At 46.2% G+C, this 20917-nt stretch overlaps 1 long non-coding RNA gene across 1 annotated transcript; it reads left to right on the top strand.

The window, feature by feature from the left end:
* The first annotated feature begins 819 nt into the window (after positions 1-819).
* LOC140720534 (uncharacterized) lies at positions 820-1657 on the top strand. Its single transcript, XR_012097209.1, has 2 exons — positions 820-1350; positions 1430-1657. It is a non-coding gene; the product is annotated as an uncharacterized lncRNA (long non-coding RNA).
* Positions 1658-20917: the final 19260 nt, after the last annotated feature.

Raw genomic sequence — 20917 nt, 5'->3', positions numbered from 1 at the left:
GACAGTAAATGCGAGCAGGTTCTTTCCATTTAGATTAGGAATGATAAATATGAGAGGACATGGTTTTAGGGTGAAAGGGGAAAGCTTTAGGGGGAACATTAGGAGGAACTTCTTCACTCAGAAAGTGGTGGGAGTGTGGAACGATCTGCCATCTGACGGGGTAAATGCGGGCTCACTCTTAAGTTTTAAGAATAAATTGGATAGATACATGGATGGGAGAGGTCTGGAGGGCTACGGACTGGGTGCAGGTCAATGGGACGAGCGGAATATAAGTTTCCGCACAGACTAGAAGCGCCAAATGGCCTGTTTTCTGTGCTATAGTGTTCTATGGTTCCATGGAGTGAAATAAACACGACATGAGAATTGTCGATCGATTAATTTTAACTCGTTCACCGCATCTGTCAACCGAACAGAAACACCGGGGATTCAGCAGCAGCTGCGGGCGGCGGGTCCTGAGCTCCCCCGGGTCCTAAAGTCCATTCGTAATGAGACAGGTTAAATGGGACAAGTGTGGGCGGTGCTGACCGGAAAAGACAGTGAAGATTGTTCTTTAAGTTCATCTGCCATTTCTTTGTCCCCCATTACTACTTCATCAGCATCATTTTCCAGTGGTCCAGTATCAACTCTCATCTCCCTTTCACTCTTCATGTAACTGAAAACTAAACTTTTAGTATCCTGATTTATATTATTGGACAGTTTGCCCTCATATTTTGTCATTACCATTCTTAATGGCTTTCTTCGTTGCCTTTTGTTGGATTTTAAGAGCATCCCAATACTCCAACATCCCACTCACCTTTGCTACCCTATATGCCATTTCCTTAGGTTTAACACAATTATTACATGTCTTTTCCAGCTCAAACTGTGAATTAATTTAAAGTCAGTCCCATAATTTAATAAAGTTTTTATCTGAAAACTATCTACCCTCGCAAAGATTGTACTGAATACTGCATTTGATTTTCTTCAGCCTTATACGCTTCACATTGAGATAGTATGTGTTTCGACAGTTTCATAATGACAAAATGTACATGACACAGAATGTTTTCCAATTAGATACTATTGGAGTATAAAATATTATGGAGTATAAAATGTGAAATGCTAAAAACTATGTGGAATGCTAGAGACAATGGTGTGTTGGTATATGCTAGTGAGAGGTGGCTGGGAGAGGTCGTCAGCTTTGAAGTTGGCTATGTGCTAAACTTGTATTATTTGCTGTGTAACCAAAAACTGTGTGAAATGCTAAAAGACAATGGTGTGTTAATATATGCTAATGAGAGGTAGTCAGCTTTGAAGTTTGCTATGGGCTCTGCATGTATCCAATTGAATGTAGACGACAATATGTGTTAATAAAAGGTAGCTAAGAGATGTTTTGCTTTGAACTTGTCTGCTGTGTAACTAAAGCTATGTAGGAGACAATATGTGTTAATAAAAGGTAGCTAAGAGATGTAGACTAGAACATGAATAAGTCAATAGGTAAAAACAATAGTGGCGGATGTACTTGTGATATGCACCTATAGACCGCTTGGATATGTTAATGCAACTAAACCAGGAGATTGCTTTAAAAAGCTGCTGTGTCGGAGAATCAGTAGACAATCAGCAGCTAGCTCAATGACTGTCTCAGCTTTGATTTGCAAATTAAAGTTTAACCCTTCTTGAAGAATCTTCTGCGTCTCCTGGTCATTTGTAAAGCACGAAAAACCACGACAATACAAGGCATAATTAAGCATAGTTTGGGCATTTCTAAGTCGAGTCAATATCATTGCTTCCCTTGTTTTAAGCCCTTCTTCTATAAACCGAACAAGTTTATGTATTCTGTAAAGGTGTCTGTCCTTATGTCCATTATCCTACATGTCTTGCTATAAGCCCCTAATTCTTAAAAGTACCAACTCTTTAGCTTCTCATTTGCTAAGTGGAAGGTCTATATCCACAGCTTAACATTTAATAGCTTTTGTTGCTAAACAGTCAACCCCATCATTTCCCTCAACAGTGTAATGTGCAGGGCCCATAATGTGCAGACATAAATCAAACTTTATATATGAAATACCATTTGACGAGATTCCAACAGTCAATCTGACTGTGGTGAACTACACAGCCCCCCCCCCCCCCCCCGCTGACTGCTCCTGTGGCTCCTCCCACGGACCCCGGTATAAAAGCGATTGGAGACTGAGCCCTGGCCTCAGTCTCCAGGATTGAGTGTGGTGGTCAATTGTTGCTTGATCTTTCTTCCAGCCAATAAAAGCCTATATCTCGCCTCACGTCTCCGAGAGTTATTGATGGAGCATCAATTTTATTGGCTGGAAGTTTTAAAACATGGAAAGTATTTTACGTCCGGAAAAATTAGACTTGGACCCCCAAGCCCCAGAAGCAGCTCTTGTCTTTGAACTCTGGCTTGCATGCTTCCAATCATACTTGGAAGCGATTCCAGTGACTGAGCCTGCCACAATGTACAAAATACTACTATCCAGAGAAAGTCCGAAAGTATTCTCCCTTATCAGAGACCTGCCGGCCTACCAAGGGGCACTGGACGCCCTCAAAAGACAGTACCTACGGCCGGTGAACACTGTCTACGCAAGACATCGCTTAGCGGCACGGCGACAGCGACCCGACGAGTCGAGCGGGCAGTTTCTCCGAGCCCTACAGACACTCGTGCGAACTTGCGACTGCAGAGGACTGACGGCGGAACAACATGATGAGCTGCTAGTACGAGACGCCTTCGTTACAGGGATCAGGTCAGTGTACGTGCGCCAGCGGCTGCAGGAAAATGCCAATCTTACCTTACGCTCGGCGATCGAGACGGCCGACACGCTGGAGGCTGCTCTGCACAACGCTGACGCTGTCCAGCCGCGCGATCCCCCACCGGAATTCACCACCGCCGCTGCCAGTCGCGAGTCCACGAACTCCCCGAAACCGACCACAGTCGCTGCCAGTCGTAAGTCCGCGCAGTGTTACTTCTGCAGACTCGAAAAGCACTCCCGAAAACGCTGCCCGGCCCGAGAAGCGACCTGTTCCAGCTGCGGGAAGAAGGGCCACTTCGCCAAGGTCTGTAAGTCTGAACCGCGAGCGGGGTCGGGCAGCGCTGCGTGTGAGGCATGGGGGTCGCCATCTTGGTCGTTGCCATCTTGTCTGCCCGCCTCGTGCGAGGCATGGGGGCGGCCATCTCTGTCGGCGCCACATCGCCCCGCCCCCGACCCACCGGTGCTTACCGGGCACCAAGACGGCGGTTCAACTCTGGCCTCCGTAATCCTCGACCAAAGCGTCCCACACCAGCTTGCAAGGTCAATGATGGACATACTGGTGGAGGGGCACAGGACTAGCTGCCTGTGTGACACGGGCAGCACTGAGAGTTTTATTGACCCGGACATGGTGCAACGCTGCGGACTCGTGACACGGCCGGTAAGCCAGAGGGTCACCATGGCTTCTGGGTCGCATTCCACAGACATCCGGGTGGGTTGTGTAGCGACATTGGTGGTGCAGGGCACAGAATATCGGAACTTTGCGCTACTGGTCATGCCTCAACTGTGCGCGTCTGTGCTATTGGGGCTGGACTTCCAGAGCCACCTCGAAAATGTGACTATGGCATATGACGGGTCCCTCCCACCACTCGATGTCAGGAATCCTCAGTTTTGTGGGACTTTGTCATATACCCCGCTACTGACCACACACACACACCGACCCACACATCCCACCCAGCACCATGCCGACAGCTGTGCTACTGACACCACTTGCAGCCTCTCCACCCTCAAGATCCCTCCCCCACCGCTGTTCGCCAACCTGACCCCCGACTGGAAACGGGTGGCAACTAAAAGCAGGAGGTACAGCGCGGGGGACAGGGCCTTTATTCAGTCGGAGGTGCAGCGGCTGCTCAGGGAGGGGATCATTGAGCCAAGCACAAGTACTTGGAGGGCCCAGGTGGTTGTTGTTCAGACCGGGCAGAAAAATAGAATGGTCGTGGACTGCAGCCAGACCATCAATAGGTTCACACAGCTTGACGCGTACCCCCTACCCCGCATCGCAGATATGGTCAATCAGATACCTCAGTACAAGGTGTATTCAACAATAGATCTGAAATCCGCTTATCACCAGCTCCCCATCCGCCCAGAGGACCGCCCCTACACCGCCTTCGAGGTGGACGGCATGCTCTATCACTTCCTGCGCGTCCCCTTCGGTGTCACAAATGGTGTCTCTGTCTTCCAGAGGGAATTGGACCGGATGGTGGACCAGTGCCAACTGAAGGCCACATTTCCCTATCTGGATAATATCACCATCTGTGGTCACGACTGGTCAGATCAGAACACCAACCTCCAATGATTTTTCCAAGTGGCCAAAGCCCTGAACCTTACTTATAACAGGGACAAGTGTGTGTTCGGAAACACCTGACTCTCTATCCTTGGGTATGTCGTGGAGAATGGGGTCATTGGCCCAGATCCCAACTGTATGCACCCCCTGTTAGAACTCCCTCTTCCCACCACCCTCAAAGCCCTCAGATGGTGCCTGGGCTTCTTTTCCTATTACGCCCAATGGGTCCCCCATTACGCAGACAAGGCCGGCCCCCTGGTCAAGTCTACCACTTTTCCCCTCTCTGCTGAGGCCTGCGCGGCCTTCAGCTGCATTAAAGGGGACATTGCCAAAGCAACGATGCATGCGGTGGACAAGACCATTCCCTTCCAAGTAGAGAGTGACGCCTCCGATTTCACGCTGGCTGCTACCCTCAATCAGACAGGCAGGCCAGTAGCATTCTTCTCTCGTACCCTTCAAAGCCCTGAAATTCGGCACTCCACAGTGGAGAAAAAAGCCCAGGCCGTAGTGGAAGCTATTAGGCACTGGAGGCACTATCTCGCCGGCAAAAGGTTCACCTTGCTGACCGACCAGCGCTCAGTTGCGTTCATGTTCAGCAACCAACAGCGAGGCAAAATCAAAAATGATAAAATTCTATTCTCCACCTACAACTATGATATCCTGTACGGGCCTGGAATGCTCAATGAGCCCCCTGATGCCCTATCCCGGGGAGCGTGTGCCAGCGTGCAGCTCGACCAGCTATACGCCCTCCATGCAGATCTTTGCCACCTGAGGGTCACCCGATTTTACCATTTCGTGAAAGCCCGGAACCTGCCTTACTCCCTTGAGGACATCAGGACGATGACCAAGGACTGCCAAGTCTGCGCTGAGTGAAAACCGCACTTCTACCGTCCTGAAAAGGCGCAACTTATCAAGGCCACCCGCCCCTTTGAGCGACTGAGTATTGACTTTAAGGGCCCCCTTCCCTCCACTGACTGCAATGTCTACTTTCTCAACATTATCGACCAGTGCTCGCGGTTCCCCTTTGCCATTCCCTGCCCCAACACCACTGCCACGTCCGTCATAAAAGCCCTGCGCCAGCTCTTCACTCTGTTTGGATATCCCTGCTATATCCACAGTGATAGAGGGTCCTCCTTTATGAGTGACGAGCTGCGCCAGTACCTGCTGGCTAGGGGCATTGCTACTAGTAGGACCTCGAGCTATAATCCCCGGGGAAATGGAGAGGTGGAGAGGGAGAATGCCACAGTGTGGTAGGCCACACTGTTAGCCCTGAAGTCAAAAGGGTTGCCGGTCTCTCGATGGCAGGAGGTCCTCCCTGAGGCACTCCACTCTATCCGCTCCCTGTTATGTATGTCCACCAATGCCACCCCTCACGAGTGCCTATTCTCTTTTCCCAGGAAGTCTGCCACTGGGACCACCCTACCAGTTTGGCTGGCGTCCCCAGGGCCAGTGCTGCTCCAGAAACATGCAAGGGGCAATAAATACTCCCCGTTGGTCGAGAGGGTTCACCTTCTACATGCGAACCCCCAGTATGCCTACGTGGTCTTACCTTACCTGATGGGCGGGAGGACAAGGTCTCCGTCCGCGACCTGGTGCCCGCAGGAGAACCAGACCACTACCCCGAACACTCCACGGTAACTATGAACCCTGTACCCGAGGTGTCACCGCGCACACCGAGCCCTACACAGACTCCTCACGACACTCCTATACCAGGCGTCTCGCACGCGCATATACCAGGCACCTTGCACACGCAAGAAGGATCACTGACGCCTAGTGGGCTGACACCTCCAGTTCGGCCGGAACCAGCACAACCTCCGTCTCCGGTGCAATCACAGCCAGCGACAGATTCAACCACCTGATAGACTTAACCTGTAATTATCTTGTAAGAAACTTCGCCCCATGGGGACTCTCTGTTAAAACAAAGGGGGGGGGGGGGTGAATGTGGTGAACCACGCATATACCTGTCTGGACACGCTCCCCCCGATGACTGCTCCTGTGGCTCCTCCCACTGACCGTGGCTTCTCCCACGGACCCCGGTATAAAGGCAATTGGAGACTGAGCCCTGGCCTCAGTCTCCAGGATGTAGTGTGGTGGTCAATTGCACCTTGTTCTTTCTTCCAGCCAATAAAAGCCTATATCTTGCCTCAAGTCTCGGAGAGTTATTGATGGTGCATCATTGACCTACTGCCAGAATGACCTGTTAAGACTCATCAAAACCGAAATGTATTCTGAACAAATTATAAGGACCAACTTCCTCCACCCTCTGTAAGCTAAACTGTTGGCAAAGAATTCTGCTTCCTATGCTGATAAATGTATGGTAAGTCATTTCTTTATCATTTACCTGCAATTCAGGCATACAAAAACAGCCACGCCAACATTGCCAGTTAAATTATCTTTTGATTCATCTGTACAAATGGTTACTGTATGATAATCACTTTTATTAATATACTGATGTACCAACAGACTCTCAGGCAGAAGTGAATCCGATCGTGTAACCTAAAATCAACTGAAGTCATTGGAAAAAACAAGGTGGGGTTACAGAGAAAGCTACAGTGGGACATATTATATCAAATACACCCATATTCCCAGTGTGATAAGAACCCAGCCACCCAAAACAAAAAACACTCTTCTTGTGATGTTCACAACTGTCCTCCAGCACACCTTTAACAGGATGATCATTTCTTTGCCCACTGAAATTAATCCAGTATGTTAACATCAACTTCAACCTCTAGCATCACACACAAAATGCTGGTGGAATGCAGCAGGCCAGGCAGCATCTGTAGGGATAAGCACTGTTAACGTTTCGGGCCGAGACCCTTCGTCAGGACAGATGCTGCCTGGCCTGCTGCGTTCCACCAGCATTTTGTATGTGTTGCTTGAATTTCCAGCATCTGCAGATTTCCTCGTGTTTGACCTTGAGCCTCTGTTACTTTGAGGGCAATTGTCCCATTGCAATCAGTAAAGCTAAAACAGGAGACAACATTACTGTACCACAACACAATCTTAAAGTCTGTAATTGTATCACATACAAACATTTTTAATTTGAAGATGAAGCTGATCCATTAGCCACACAGACATAATCAAGAACAGATCAAATTAAACAAATATAGTCAACAAAGATTTTCATGTTGCACCCAAGAATACCCACATAGATGTCTGAGGAGATTTCAAGCTCCTTTACATTTATCAATTATTTTACTGACAGGTGCTTCCATGTCAGCTTATTATCCATCCAGATACTGAGAAATCTTACCACTGACACTTCCTCAAGATATTAATCATATAATTTAAAATCAAGTGGATGTCTACTAATCCTGTTTGTAATACACGCAATGTGTTTTAGCAACTGAAAGCTTAAAGTCCTCATCAATTTGCCCACTGTTTGACCTATTAATTGTAAATTGCAATTAATACCTCTAATCTATAAAGCTACATCATCTGTATATTGTGATTTACCCAGAGTATCCCATTTTCCCACCTCAGAGAAAATATCATTGATCATAATATTAAATAATGAAGGGCTACAAATACTGCCTTGTGGGATCCCATTCTCTATCTCATAGAAACACAAACATAACATGCCGACCGGTACTTGCACAGTCCGTCCAAATAAAAAAACTCAGAAAAATTATACAATCTCCCCTCACTCCTAATTTTCATAATTTAATCAAGTCCTTCCATATCATTTCCCTTTTCAGTAACAAAAATACTTCTATTACAACATCTTTATTTAATTGTGTTTTCCGAATATCATCTTCCAAACCTAAAACTGAATCTAATGTCGTTTTACCCTTCCAAAATCCACTCTATTAAAACACTTTATCACCACTCTTTCCAAAATATAACTCAAGCGCTTGATGACCATACATTCCATCAGTTTACATAAATGACACATTCACGATATAGGCCCTTAACTAGAAGGATCAAATGGGGATCTGCCAGGTTTTAGAATAGGCGCTACTGCTGCCATTTTCCATGAGGAAAGTAGATGCACAATTCAAACATTTAGTATTTTCACAAAAGAGAATTAGAAACAATTACAATTTCAAATATCACTCTTTCCTGGGGACACCTGACCTGCATTATTAATAATCTTCTTAAATTCATACAAAGAAATCTCTCCATCAGTGATACTATCATTGCTACAGCTGACTTCCAGCACATCAGGGTATTCACTGAAAAACATATCCCTACATTGTTTAACTTCTTCACTTAAATTATCCTGATTGTGAATCTCAGCAAATGACCCAGCCAGTAACACAACCTTCCCTGTTTCAGTAACAATCATTTTGCCCTCATTAATCAACACTGGAATATTATGATCCCCACAAATCCCCCCTCCCCTTTTTCTAAATCATATCCCAAACAATTCCAAGTTTGATATCCCTTCCAATATTATCTCCATATAACCTCCAGTAAATCACCTCCTTCCTCACCACGGCCTTTGCCCTTTTATTGTTAATAATGTAACTCGGAGACTGATGCACCATCACATAAAAACTCACATTTCTCCCAATTTGCTTCCTGTCCCGTTATAAATCCAAATCCAAACTCATAAAGACAGGAAGGCTGACTGACGTTCACATAAACTAATCACCCTCTGAGTTCCCATTTGAGCGACAGTCACTACAGCCACTGACAGCAGGGGTCAGTGTTACGTCTGAGCTACGATAGGCTAGAGGAAATCGGCCCATGATCAGCCCCTCCTCTTCCGCTCCATTGCCATGGTGGAGATCAGCGATTCGCTTCTGTCGGTGTCGCCGGCCTCGGCGCCCACCAGGACGGGTGTGATTCCCCTTCGCGCTTCGGTGGGTCTGTTTCGGTGACGTCTGTGGTGGCTGACGAAACATGCTTTGACAGGCAGCGAGCGATGACAAATGACTACAACTCCCAGAAGGTCCCAGTGATGACATTGTGGTGTTGTTTCGGGGTAAGGTATAAAAGCAAAATGTAATGCATTACGTTTTCTGTACTGTGTCGTGCCTCCAATAAAAAAATAAATTAAAAGAGAGATTCCAGCGAGAATTAGATAGAACATAGAACAATACAGCACAGTACAGCCCCTTCGGCCCACAATGTTGTGCCGACCCTTAAACTCTGCCTCCCTAAGCTTAAATTCCTCCATATACCTGTCTAGTAGTCCCTTCAACTTCACTGTTGTATCTGCCTCCACCAGTGACTCGGGCAGTGCATTCCACGCACCAACCACTCTCTGAGTAGAAAATCTTCCTCTAATATCCCCCTTGAACTTCCCTCCCCTTACCTTAAAGCCATGTCCTCTTGTATTGAGCAGTGGTGCCCTGGGGAAGAGGCGCTGACTGTCCACTCTATCTATTCCCCTTAATATCAGCTATACATCTATCATTTGTCCTCTCATCCTCCGTCTCTCCAGAGATTAAAGCCCTAGCTCCCTTAATCTCTGATCATAATCCATACTCTCTAAACCAGGCAGCATTCTGGTAAATCTCCTCTGTACCCTTCCAATGCTTCCACATCCTTCTTGTAGTGAGGTGACCAGAACTGGACAGAGTACTCCAAGTGTGGCCCAACCAGAGTTTTATAAAGCTGCATCATTACATCGCGACTCTTAAACTCTATCCCTCGACTTATGAAAGCTAACACCCCATAAGCTTTCTTAACTACTCTGTCTACCTGTGAGGCAACTTTCAGGGATCTGTGGACACGTAGCCCCAGATCCCTCTTCTCCTCCACACTTCCAAGTGTTCTGCCATTTACTTTGTACTCTGCCTTGGAGTTTGTCCTTCCAAAGTGTACCACCTCACACTTCTCCAGGTTGAACTCTATCTGCCACTTCTCAGCCCACTCCTGCATCCTATCAATGTCTCTCTGCAATCTTTGACAATCCTCTGCAGTATCCACAACACCACCAACCTTTGTGTCTTCTACAAACTTGCCAACCCATCCTTCTACCCTCATCCAGGTCGTTAATAAAAATCACGAAAAGTAGGGGTCCCAGAACTGATCCTTGTGGGACACCACTAGTCACAACCCTCCAATCCAAATGTACTCCCTCCACCACAACTCCCTGCTTTCTGCAGGCAAGCCAATTCTGAATCCACCTGGTCAAACATCCCTGGATCCCATGCCTTATGACTTTCTGAATAAGCCTACCGTGTGGAACCTTATCAAATGCATTACTAAAATCCATGTAGATTACATCCACTGCACGACCCTCATCTATATACCTGGTCACCTCCATAAAGAACTCCAGCAGGCTTATTAGACACGATCTGCCCTTCAGAAAGACATGCTGACTGTCACTGATCAGAACATGATTCTCTAAATGCCAATAAATCCTATCTTTGTGAATCTTTTCCAACAGCTTTCCCACCACAGATGTAAGGCTCAATGGTCTATAATTATCCGGCCTATCCGTACTGCCCTTTTTGAACAAGGGGACAACATTTGCCTCCCTCCAATCCTCCGGTACCATTCACCTGGACAATGAGACATAATGATCCTAGCCAGAGGCTCAGCAATCTATTTCCTCGCCTCAGATGCAGAACTGGGAAGTGGCAGATGTAGTTCAACACAGACGAAGAGATTCATTTCTGCAGGACAAATTTGAACACAGAATATAATCAGATTCAGAATCAGACTTTAATCTCTTGGCAGTGTGGACGGTCAGAGAGATCTTGGGGTCCATGTCCATATGACATTCAAAGCTGCTGTGGGGGTTGGCAGTGTTGTTAGGAAGGCATCTGGTGTGATGGCCTTCATCAACCGTGGGATTGAGTTCAAGAGCTGTGAGGTGATGTTGAAGCTATATTTCAACATAAGGCTGTGGACTTAGTTGGACACCACTTGGCAGAGTTTGTAATGGAAACATCGGTTAAAATTGATACCTGTACCCAGCTGGAAGCAGGAGAAGAATTTATTATCCTGTTAAAAAATTCATCATCATTGAAGTAAGGTCCTTTATCTTATTACAGAAGTGATAGATTTTTCAGAAGCGCTGACTTTTTTGTCTTACAATTCCTGCCATCGTTCTCAGCTCTTTGTTTAGTTTGCTGAGGATTTGTATGTTTGTTTGTACTCTAAGATAAACTGAAATTTTGAAATTAAGGTCATTGGTTATTTTTAACTCCTGGAAGAACTCTAAGCATCAGAAATTAAACAGAGTTTCCACAGGAGAATAAATCAGTCATGATGGGATGGCAGGCAGACTGGAAGGGCCTAATGTTCTAATTTTGCTTCTTTATTTGATGGCCCTTCCGTCTTTGAACTTGTGCAGCTGCATTTGAGGGCTCCATGACGATGGGAGACCATAAGATACAGGAGCAGGATTCAGCCATTCGGCTTGTGACGGGCAGCGCTCGATAAACACACTCCTTACACAAGCAAATATTGTCTTGTCGTTCTGTTGTCATTTGGCTGAATGCATGCACTTCCATGTCTTCCCTGTTATTTTTAATAAAGTGTTTTAAACCGGGTTGATACACTTGGGTTGGCTTCGTGATGCCTTTCTGAACATACAATCGAGCTCATCATTCCAGAAGCTTCTGTCCACTGCGTCAACATACGGACACGGGCCCGGAAGAACCCTGAGGATCAGAAATCAAACAGAATGTGCACAGAAGAAGAAATCAGTCATGGTGGGATGGCAGGTAGACTCGATGGGCCTTCAATGTCTTCCCCGTCATATTTAATAAAGTGTTTTAAACTGGTTTGATATGCCCGGGTTGGCTTTGTGGTGCTTTTCCGAACATACACGGTGGAATATTCAATGTCTCTCGTGATGGGGATGTGTAAATGTGTATATATTGTTTGTATACCGGATACAGATAGATAATTATGTTTATTTTGTAACATGATTGTAACTACATTGTGATGGTCTAGTTTGGGTGCAGTCTTCAATAAACTTTGTGGGTAATTAAAGATGGTGTGTCCTGGTGCCCAATAAATGGGGCTGGTCGCTCTTGCAAAAATGTGAGAGGCTATTTCAGACGTTTTTCCATTGAAGTGCCGAAGGGGAAGGTGAGGTGGGGACATTCACTCAGGGGGTGAGAGTGTGGAACGGGCTGCCAGCGCAAGTGGTGGATGCGGCTTCGGTTTCCACATTTAAGAGTGATCTGCACAGGTAATGAGGGCTGGGATTAGGGGAGCGACGCATCCGGTCGATGGCTCGAGGCAGCACCGTAGTTTGGCGTCTGATAGGTGGGATGAGTGGCCTGTTTTTGGTTCTATAATTCTATGTTCACGGTCAGAAGCGACTCTTTAACGGTGTGTCCCGCATTTCTCTCCCTCACGCTGCTTTGGCCAGGGTAAAGCGGGTAGGAATCAGTGACCACCGATTCGGTGTGATTCGGCTATTTTTATTTGTTTAAAATTTGTGTTTCTGTCATTTAAATATGACTCGTGGTTCCTACATCACGATGGGAGGGTGTCTGCTGATGATCAGTCCTCCCCACTGAGTGTGGCCTGTCTCACAGGTAACAACAATCGAGCTCATCATTCCAGAAGCTTCTGCCCACTGCGTCACTATACGGACACGGCCCCGGAAGAACCCTGAGGATCAGAAATCAAACAGAATGTGCACAGAAGGAGAAATCAGTCATGGTGGGACGGCAGGCAGACTCGATGGGCCTAATGTTCCCATTGTGATCCTTTCTATCATGGCCTTTCGGTCTATCAACTTGTGCAGCTGCTTTGAGGGAATCCTCCAACGTCCTCACATTCAGAAGTGTTGGAATCTGCCGAGGGAGATGGAGGGTTAATGTAGAACTGGCCCGTCTACGGTGAGGGATGTTTACAGCCTTTCCCCGACCGCTTCAAGTTCAAGTTCCAGTTTGCCGTGATTCAGCCGTACACCCGCATACTGGCTGAAACAAAACAATGCCCTGGGTAAATTTCCTACTCTCCCTCTCTAAAACCTCCACGACTTTCCTATCAGGAGGAAACCAGAACTGACACTAAACTCTCAGTGTCGTCTAACTAGACTTTTAGAGAGCTCAACATGGCCCTTGAGATTAATGTTTTGACTAATGAAGTCCAACACTCCATACGCATTCTTAAACACCCGACCGGCTTCATTGTAAGGATGTGATGATGTGGGCAGCGGGGAGAATATCCCTCTAGGTTTGTCAACCTCCTCGTAGATACACCGTAACCCTTCACTATCCCAACTTTGAGATGGCCCACGTCTTCATTATCCAGGTCCCCCAAGTGTCTTCATTGCGATCTTTCTCCTCATTAACCCCATTTTAATGTTTGAAGTTACCTGTATGTTCAGCTGGTGGGGTTATTACTGATGGACTGGGAGAGACAACACAGTGTCGTCCTGTCCTGAGGCTTTCTCAAGGGAATCTGCTGTTCGCCCCTCAGACGGGCTCCGTTTAAAGTTAGGATTCTGTGCCTCCCCCTCCCGGAGTGTTCTGCCCAACCCCCAACAGTCCTCGGCATTGTTTTACCAAACCTGTTTGTCTACTTCGGCTGCAAGTCCTGACTGTTGCTAGGATACCGGCCTGTGTGTTTGCATAGTCTGCTTGAGGTATGTAACATAGAAACACAGAAAACCTACAGCTCAATACAAGCGCTTCGGCCCACAAATCTGTTCCGAACATGTCCCTACCTTAGAACAAACTAGGCTTACCCATAGCGCTCTGTTTTTCTAAGCTACATATACCCATCCAGGAGTCTCTTAAAATACCCTATTGTTTCCGCCTCCACCACTGCCGCCGGCAGCCCATTCTAAGCACTCCCCACAATCTGGGTAAACAAACTTACCCCTGACATCTCCTCTGTATCTACTTCCAAGCAGCTTAAAACTATGCCCTCTCGTGCCAGCCATTTCAGCCCTGGGGAAAAAGCCTCTGACTATCCACACGATCAATGACTCTCATTATCTTGTTACCTACCCCGTAGCTGGGTGTCTGACCAGCAGAGAAAGAAAAATTGGTTGGAGTCTGGTGGTAACAAACTAAAGGTGTTTATTAATAAAAATAAGCAAAGACCATATCAATAATGCAAATATACATATAAAACAAGTTAGCAATAACAAACCTAAAAGTGTAGGAATAATAATAATCAATAATAAACAAGCTCTATCGATGTCTAGGGGTAAATAAATTGTCATAGAAAAGTATAAAGTTCAGTTCAGTTCACGAGTGCTGAACGAGTGGTTGTTGTATTGTAATCGGAGAGAGAGAGAGAGAGAGAGAGAGAGAGAGAGAGAGAGAGAGAGAGAGAGAGAGAGAGAGGGAGAGAGAGGGAGAGAGAGAGAGAGAGAGAGAGAGAGAGAGCGAGATGTAACAGCTACAGTCAGGCAAACCTTCCTTTACTTTCTTAATACGTCGTATCGGTGTGGTCATTCAGTTATGACCTCTCCGTCCTTCTACTAGACCGTTCTTCTGTGGTGGACTCGTCACTCTGGCATGAGTGGACACACACACACAAGTCCCCACCGGCCCTGTTTTAACACTGTGAGCTTTACTGACCGTCCTCCTGGTTCGGTCTCCGAAGCCCCCACCTTTCTTGTGGGTTCCAACACTCAATCAGTGTCCACTGGCGTGTCTGGAGGGTGTCTCTCCAGACCTGTCTTTTATCCCTACTCACAGGGACTCCATCACTCCTGAATGACTCTGTCCACCAAATAAGGCCACTCCTTCAGTCCGCTGAGGAATGTTTATGAGCAAACTATTGTCCTTGCAGCGAAACAGTAAATAATTCAAAAAGGAGTCACAATACGGTTAATCAGCAATTTCCCCCTCTCTCTTACCTGTCGCCGATGTTCTTGCTTGTTTTTCCATCTCTCTTTCTCATGGTCAGCAAAGCAACAGTAATTGTTTGTGTTTCTCAGGGGGGGATGGTTAACTCTTCATCCCATTGTCCATCAGGTCTGTTCATCACCCATAACAATCTTGTACACCTCCATCAGGTCACCTCTCATCCTCTGTCGCTCCAAGGAGGAAAGGCCGTGTTCACTCAACCCTATTCTCATATGCAAAGCTCCCTTTTCATAAGGCATGCTCCCTTTTTAAAGGAGAACGAGAGAATCTGCAGATGCTGGAAGTCCAAGCGACACACACAAAATGCTGGAGGTACTCATCAGGCCAGGCAGCATCTATGGAAAAGAGTGCAGTCGACGTTTTGGGACTTCATTGGTGGATCAACTCCAGTAACACATTCAGTAACAGAAAGAGAAACAAGGAGAAACAACATTGTCGGAAGTCTATGACATCACCATGCAAGGATGGCCAGCTCATAGGCAGCCCTATGTTTCCAGCGCTCTCAGTGAGATGAGACCAACTGTTGGTAAGTCAAAGAACACTGATGTGCCTCGTGCCGTGTTTCCCTCTAAACTGTGCACCAGGGTGTTAGAAACTCTGCACGAAAGACAGCTGGATACAGTGAAGATGATGAGTCTCGTCCAGAGTTACGTGTGCTGGCCGGGTATAGATAGATTGCAGACTTTGACAAAAGCTGTTTGGGATGCTACAAAGTTCAAAATGCACCCCAACAGGCACCGTTACACCCGCGGAAATGGCCGTCTTCATCATGGATATCTGTGCATGTTGACTTTGCTGGGCTTTTCCTGGATTCTGTGTTTCTGGCTGCTGTGGATGCTCATTCGAAGTGGCAGAAGGTCATACCAGTGAACTCGATCACTCCGCTCTTCCTCCACTCTGACAACTTCCTTCTCCACAAGTTGCTGATGGTGAACAAATTATGTGTGACAATGGACCACAATAGATGTCAGGGGAGTTTAGACTATTCATGCAGGAAAATGGCATCAAATATTTCAAATCAGATCACCACCACACCGAAACGAATCTGTTAGTTGAAAGTTTTATCCAAACCTTCAAACATTCGAACAAAACTATGGACAAGGAGGACATTCCTCTGAAACACAAGGTGAACAGCTTTTTTCTTTTTGGTGCATTGGAACTCAGTCCATGCGACGACAAATCAAACACCTGCAATGATGTTCATGAACAGGAGTCTGAGATCTTGCCGAGACATCCTGAAACCAGATCTTTGGAGGAAGAGCAGTTGAGCCGGTTTCCAGCAGATCAGCACGGAACTTTGAGTTTGGAAAAAAAATTCCTAGCAGGTGATTACCGAGAGGACCAGTGGATGCTGGAGACCATACATGTGGACGTCACGTGGACCAGATATTGGATACTCAGCTGAAGAACAAATCCGGGTCAATTGCATCCAACAAGATGGACGCATTACAGCCACTAGACTTACCTCTCAATGATGATCATGTCACTAACGGCAATTTGACACCGGCAACCGAGAATGTTGGTGATTACAGAAAGACTTAACAAAGTAACAGAATAATACAAAGTAATACAAAATAATACAAAGTAATGGGTTGGGTGTAGGTCTTGTCCGTTTTACAAAACAGCTTCAGTTCTTCCTCATGTTCCTCGCAGTGACGTTTACTTTCCTTCCCTTTCGGATCCAGGTTTAGATTTCGAGCTTCTTCAGCCAGATTTGCTAAGGCCCGATTCACCCTGAGGGTGCGGTCAGCAAACACCGCTCTACATTCCGGGCAGGAGTTTCTCTCCTCCCTTTCCCAACACCGTGTGCTACAAGAGCGACAGAAGTTGTGTCCACACTCCAGTGACACCGGATCGATGAAGAAATCTAGGCAGACGGGACAATTTGCCTCCTCATTCCAACTGTCGACCTGTCCTTTCGAAGCCATGTTAACTCCCAGCACTTCCTGATTCAGAATGCTTTCACTTTCGGGGAGCTGCTGATCCCCTGCACGCTGCAGTGTCGGGCACTGACTGTGGTTTTGCTGGATGTGTTCATTCAGGAAAAATGTGGCTATTTCCATATCAGGGTGGGATCAGAAAAATGTTAAACAGGTGGGAACTGTAAAGAAAACGTGGCCCTGGACTGCCTAAGCCCGGCTGCGAAAGGAGGAGGGTTGGGCTTGTGAAAAAAAATCAGTGCGACAGAAGCATCAACTGAATCTCCAATGGGCTCATCCCTGGGATCAGAAGGACCATCCCCGGGATCAGAAGGACCATCCCCTGGGATCAGAAGGACCATCCCCGGGATCAGAAGGACCATCCCCTGGGATCAGAAGGACCATCCCCGGGATCAGAAGGACCATCCCCTTGGAAGACGATTGAAGTCGTGTGGTGAAAAAAGAAGCCACAGGGCCGATCAACCCAGGCCCTGGATTGGGGTCTCTGGCAAGCTGCTGTTGGCGACCCGTAGGCGTGATGGGCTGAAGAAGAAGCAGAACAGAAATGAAGCCGGAAAGAAGAGTCTGGTTCAGTCTGAGGCAGGACTGAAAGGGAGAAGTTCTGAAAAGAGAGGCACAAGAGACTGTACATGCTGGAACCTGCAGTAAGAAACATCATCCTGGAAGAATTGTGGTGAGAAATGCACAGTCGCCCTTCCTGGTCGAGATCCTTCATCTGGAATGTCTCAACCCAAAATGTCGATTGTCCACTTCCCCCCACAGATCGCTGCAGTTGCTGCCTGACCCGTTGAGTTCCTCCAGCGGTTTGTTTGTTTTTTAAATTTTTCTCGGGAAATAAATAACGAGAACATGAAATAACTGCAGCGGCTGCTGATGGATCTGAGGTGTTCTCACCGCAAAGGCAAACTTGTGCTTTAGAAAATAAGAAACAGGAGGATGCATCGCCATTCGGAACATGCCTGACCTTTCACCTCAGCGCCACTTTCATGCAAAGTTCCCAACATCGCTGAGACACCAAATTTGCCTTTTCAATTCAGAAACCTTGTGGGGAAAATTCAAAAATATTTACCGCACTCTGGGTGAGAAACTTTCTCCTCATCTCTGTCCTGCTGAGCTGACCTCTGATTTTGAGTCTGGATCCCTGGTTCCAAACCACAACCCAGAAACATCATTCTTACCGCTATCCTGTCCATATAATCTCTCCAAGGATACCTCCTCATCTTCCTCTTCCCCCAAAACAATCTGGGAAACCTTCTCTTCATTCCCTTCATCCCACAGACTGACTCTCTGGGAGAGAGACCAAACCTGTACACAGTGTTCCATGTACGCTCTCACCAGGACCCCATATACCTTCAGAGGAGATCTTTATTCGTGTATTCAACCCTTTCTTCCCATTCAATGCTCTTCATTTAATATCAAACTCAAACAGCGAACAGACAGAACACAGCCTCAGCCATGAATTTAAAGGGCAGGAGTTGCAACAGTTTGAGCTTCATACCGGGGGCCACGGAGCAAGCAGGGTGTCACAAAAGGAGGAATGTGGGAGTGTTGTATGTCTGAGCCCAGCTGTGTGTGTCTGAGTATCAGAATCAGGTTTAATATCAGCAGCATATGTATGAAATTTGTTGTTTTGTGACAGCAGTACATTGCAATACATAGTAATAAAAAGTATAAATTACAACAACTATGTACAACATTATATTTAAAAAGTAGTGCAAAAGAGAGGGAAAATACTGAGCAACTGTTCATGGGTTCATTGTCCATTCAGAAATCTTATAGTAGAGGGAAAAAATGCTGTACCTGAAACAGTGAGTGGCTCTTTAGGACCCTGTACGTCCTCCTTGATGGTAGCAATTAGAGGAAGACGTCCTGGGTGATGGGGGTCCTTAATGATGGATGCCACCTTTTTGTGGCATCATCTTTTGAATGTGTCCTGGATGCTGTGGAGTCCAGTGCCCATGAAGGAGCTGGCTGAGTTTACAACTTTCTGCAACATTTTCCAATCCTGTGCAGTGGCCTCTCCATACCGATATATCACCTTTCTCACTTTTCGTTGTTTAAGGATGAGCACATTACACATGTGCTACATTTACTGAAATTATGCAGCGTATTAATTTAAAATAAAGGACCCAGTGCTTTCCCGGCGTAGATGACGTTTAAACTCCTCTCAGGCTTCCAACCGGGTACAGGTGTCTATTTCAATCAACATGTCAATACCAAACTCTGCATCTTCGTCAGGGACGACACCTGGGCATGTCTAATCGGGGCGGTTGACGGAAATATATATACCACTGGAATAGACATGCCCAGGCATCATCCCCGATGAAGATGGCAGAGTTTGTAATGGAAACATCGGTTAAAACTGATACCTGTACCCGGCTGGAAGCAGGAGAAGAATTTAATTAATTAATTAATTAATTCCGTTATCTTATTATAGAAGGGATAGATTTTTCAGAAGCACCGACTTTTTTGCCTTACACTTCTTGCCATCGTTCTCAGCTCTTTGTTTAGTTTGCTGAGAATTTGTATGTTTGTTTGCACTCCAAGATAAACTAAAATTTTGGAATTAAGGTCACTCGTTATTTTTAACTCCCGGGAGAACTCTAAGGATCAGAAATTAAATAGTTTCCACAGGAGAAGAAATCAGTCATGATGGGATGGCAGGCAGACTGGAAGGGCCTAATGTTCTAATTTTGCTCCTTGATCTCATGGCCCTTCGGTCTATCAACACGTGCAGCTGCATTTGAGGCTCCACGACGATGGGAGACCATAAGGTGCAGGAGCAGGATTCGGCCATTCGGCTTGTGACGGGCAGCGCTCGATCAACACACTCCTTACACACGCAAATATTGTCTTGTCGTTCTGTTGTCATTTGGCAGAATCTGTATGTTGTTTGTATACTGGATAATTATATTTATTTTGTAACATTATTGTAACTAAATTGTGGGGTGCCTCATAGTCTAATTTAGGTGCAGTCTAGAATAAACTTTCTAGGTCAGGGGTGTCAAACTCATTTTAGGTCACGGGCCGGATTGAGAAAAATGCAACTTCATGCGGGCCGGATCAGTTGTGCACGCGCGCGTGCTCCCACAGCTTTCGTTGCCTTCATTTTTTCAACCTGCTCTCATGTGTCTCAGTCTCTGCTATATCTAAAATTGTTTCACTTTACGAATTTCGTTTTTTGTGAAGCAGATTGCCTAGCAAGCATTCTTTTTATGATTGGTATTAACTTACAGTCGTAGATTACAAGAAAGTAGGCAACGAGAAAGAAACGATGCTATTTCGGCTAAGATTGTTTTGGGAGCCATACCTTTTCCATTAATAAACCGTTTGAAATCAAGCATTAGCAAACACAAATGCAGACCTGACATTGTCCCGTGCATCGATTTAATGTTCAATATTTCCTCTGTAACGCACAAATTGGAGTCCACTCCTCGGATGAAGATAGCCAGCTGTGCAGTGTCCGTCATATCAGCACTTTCATCCACAGCAAGCGAGTATGCAATAAAGTCTTTGCTTCTTTCAATCAACTGTGTTCGTAAATCAGTGGCTATCTCACAAACGCGATCAGCAACCGTATTTCTACTCAGGCTTACATTAGCCAACATCTGCTTTTTGTCTGGACACACGACGTCACACACCTTCATCATGCAGCTCTTCAGAAACTCTCCCTCGGTAAAGGGCCGGGCTGATTTAGCCATCTCTGCTGCCACAATAAAACTAGCCTTTACAGCAGCCTCACTTTGTGTTTTGGCTTTTGTGAACATAGCCTGCTGTGACGCCAGACTTCTTTTCAACTCTTCTACCTTCTGGAGCTTCTGTTTCTTGTCCAGATGCTTGTATTTGTTGTGGTGTTTCATTTCATAGTGTCGTAAACCTGGTACCTGAATAAACTTAGCATTAGCCATATAATACGCCATAGGCGCTTCGATTACT

This window comes from Hemitrygon akajei, unplaced genomic scaffold (genome assembly GCF_048418815.1).
Source record: "Hemitrygon akajei unplaced genomic scaffold, sHemAka1.3 Scf000044, whole genome shotgun sequence".
In the NCBI taxonomy this organism is placed as follows: domain Eukaryota; kingdom Metazoa; phylum Chordata; class Chondrichthyes; order Myliobatiformes; family Dasyatidae; genus Hemitrygon; species Hemitrygon akajei.
The sequence above is the reverse complement of the archived record's forward strand: the minus strand, read 5'-3'. Positions and strand labels throughout refer to the sequence as shown.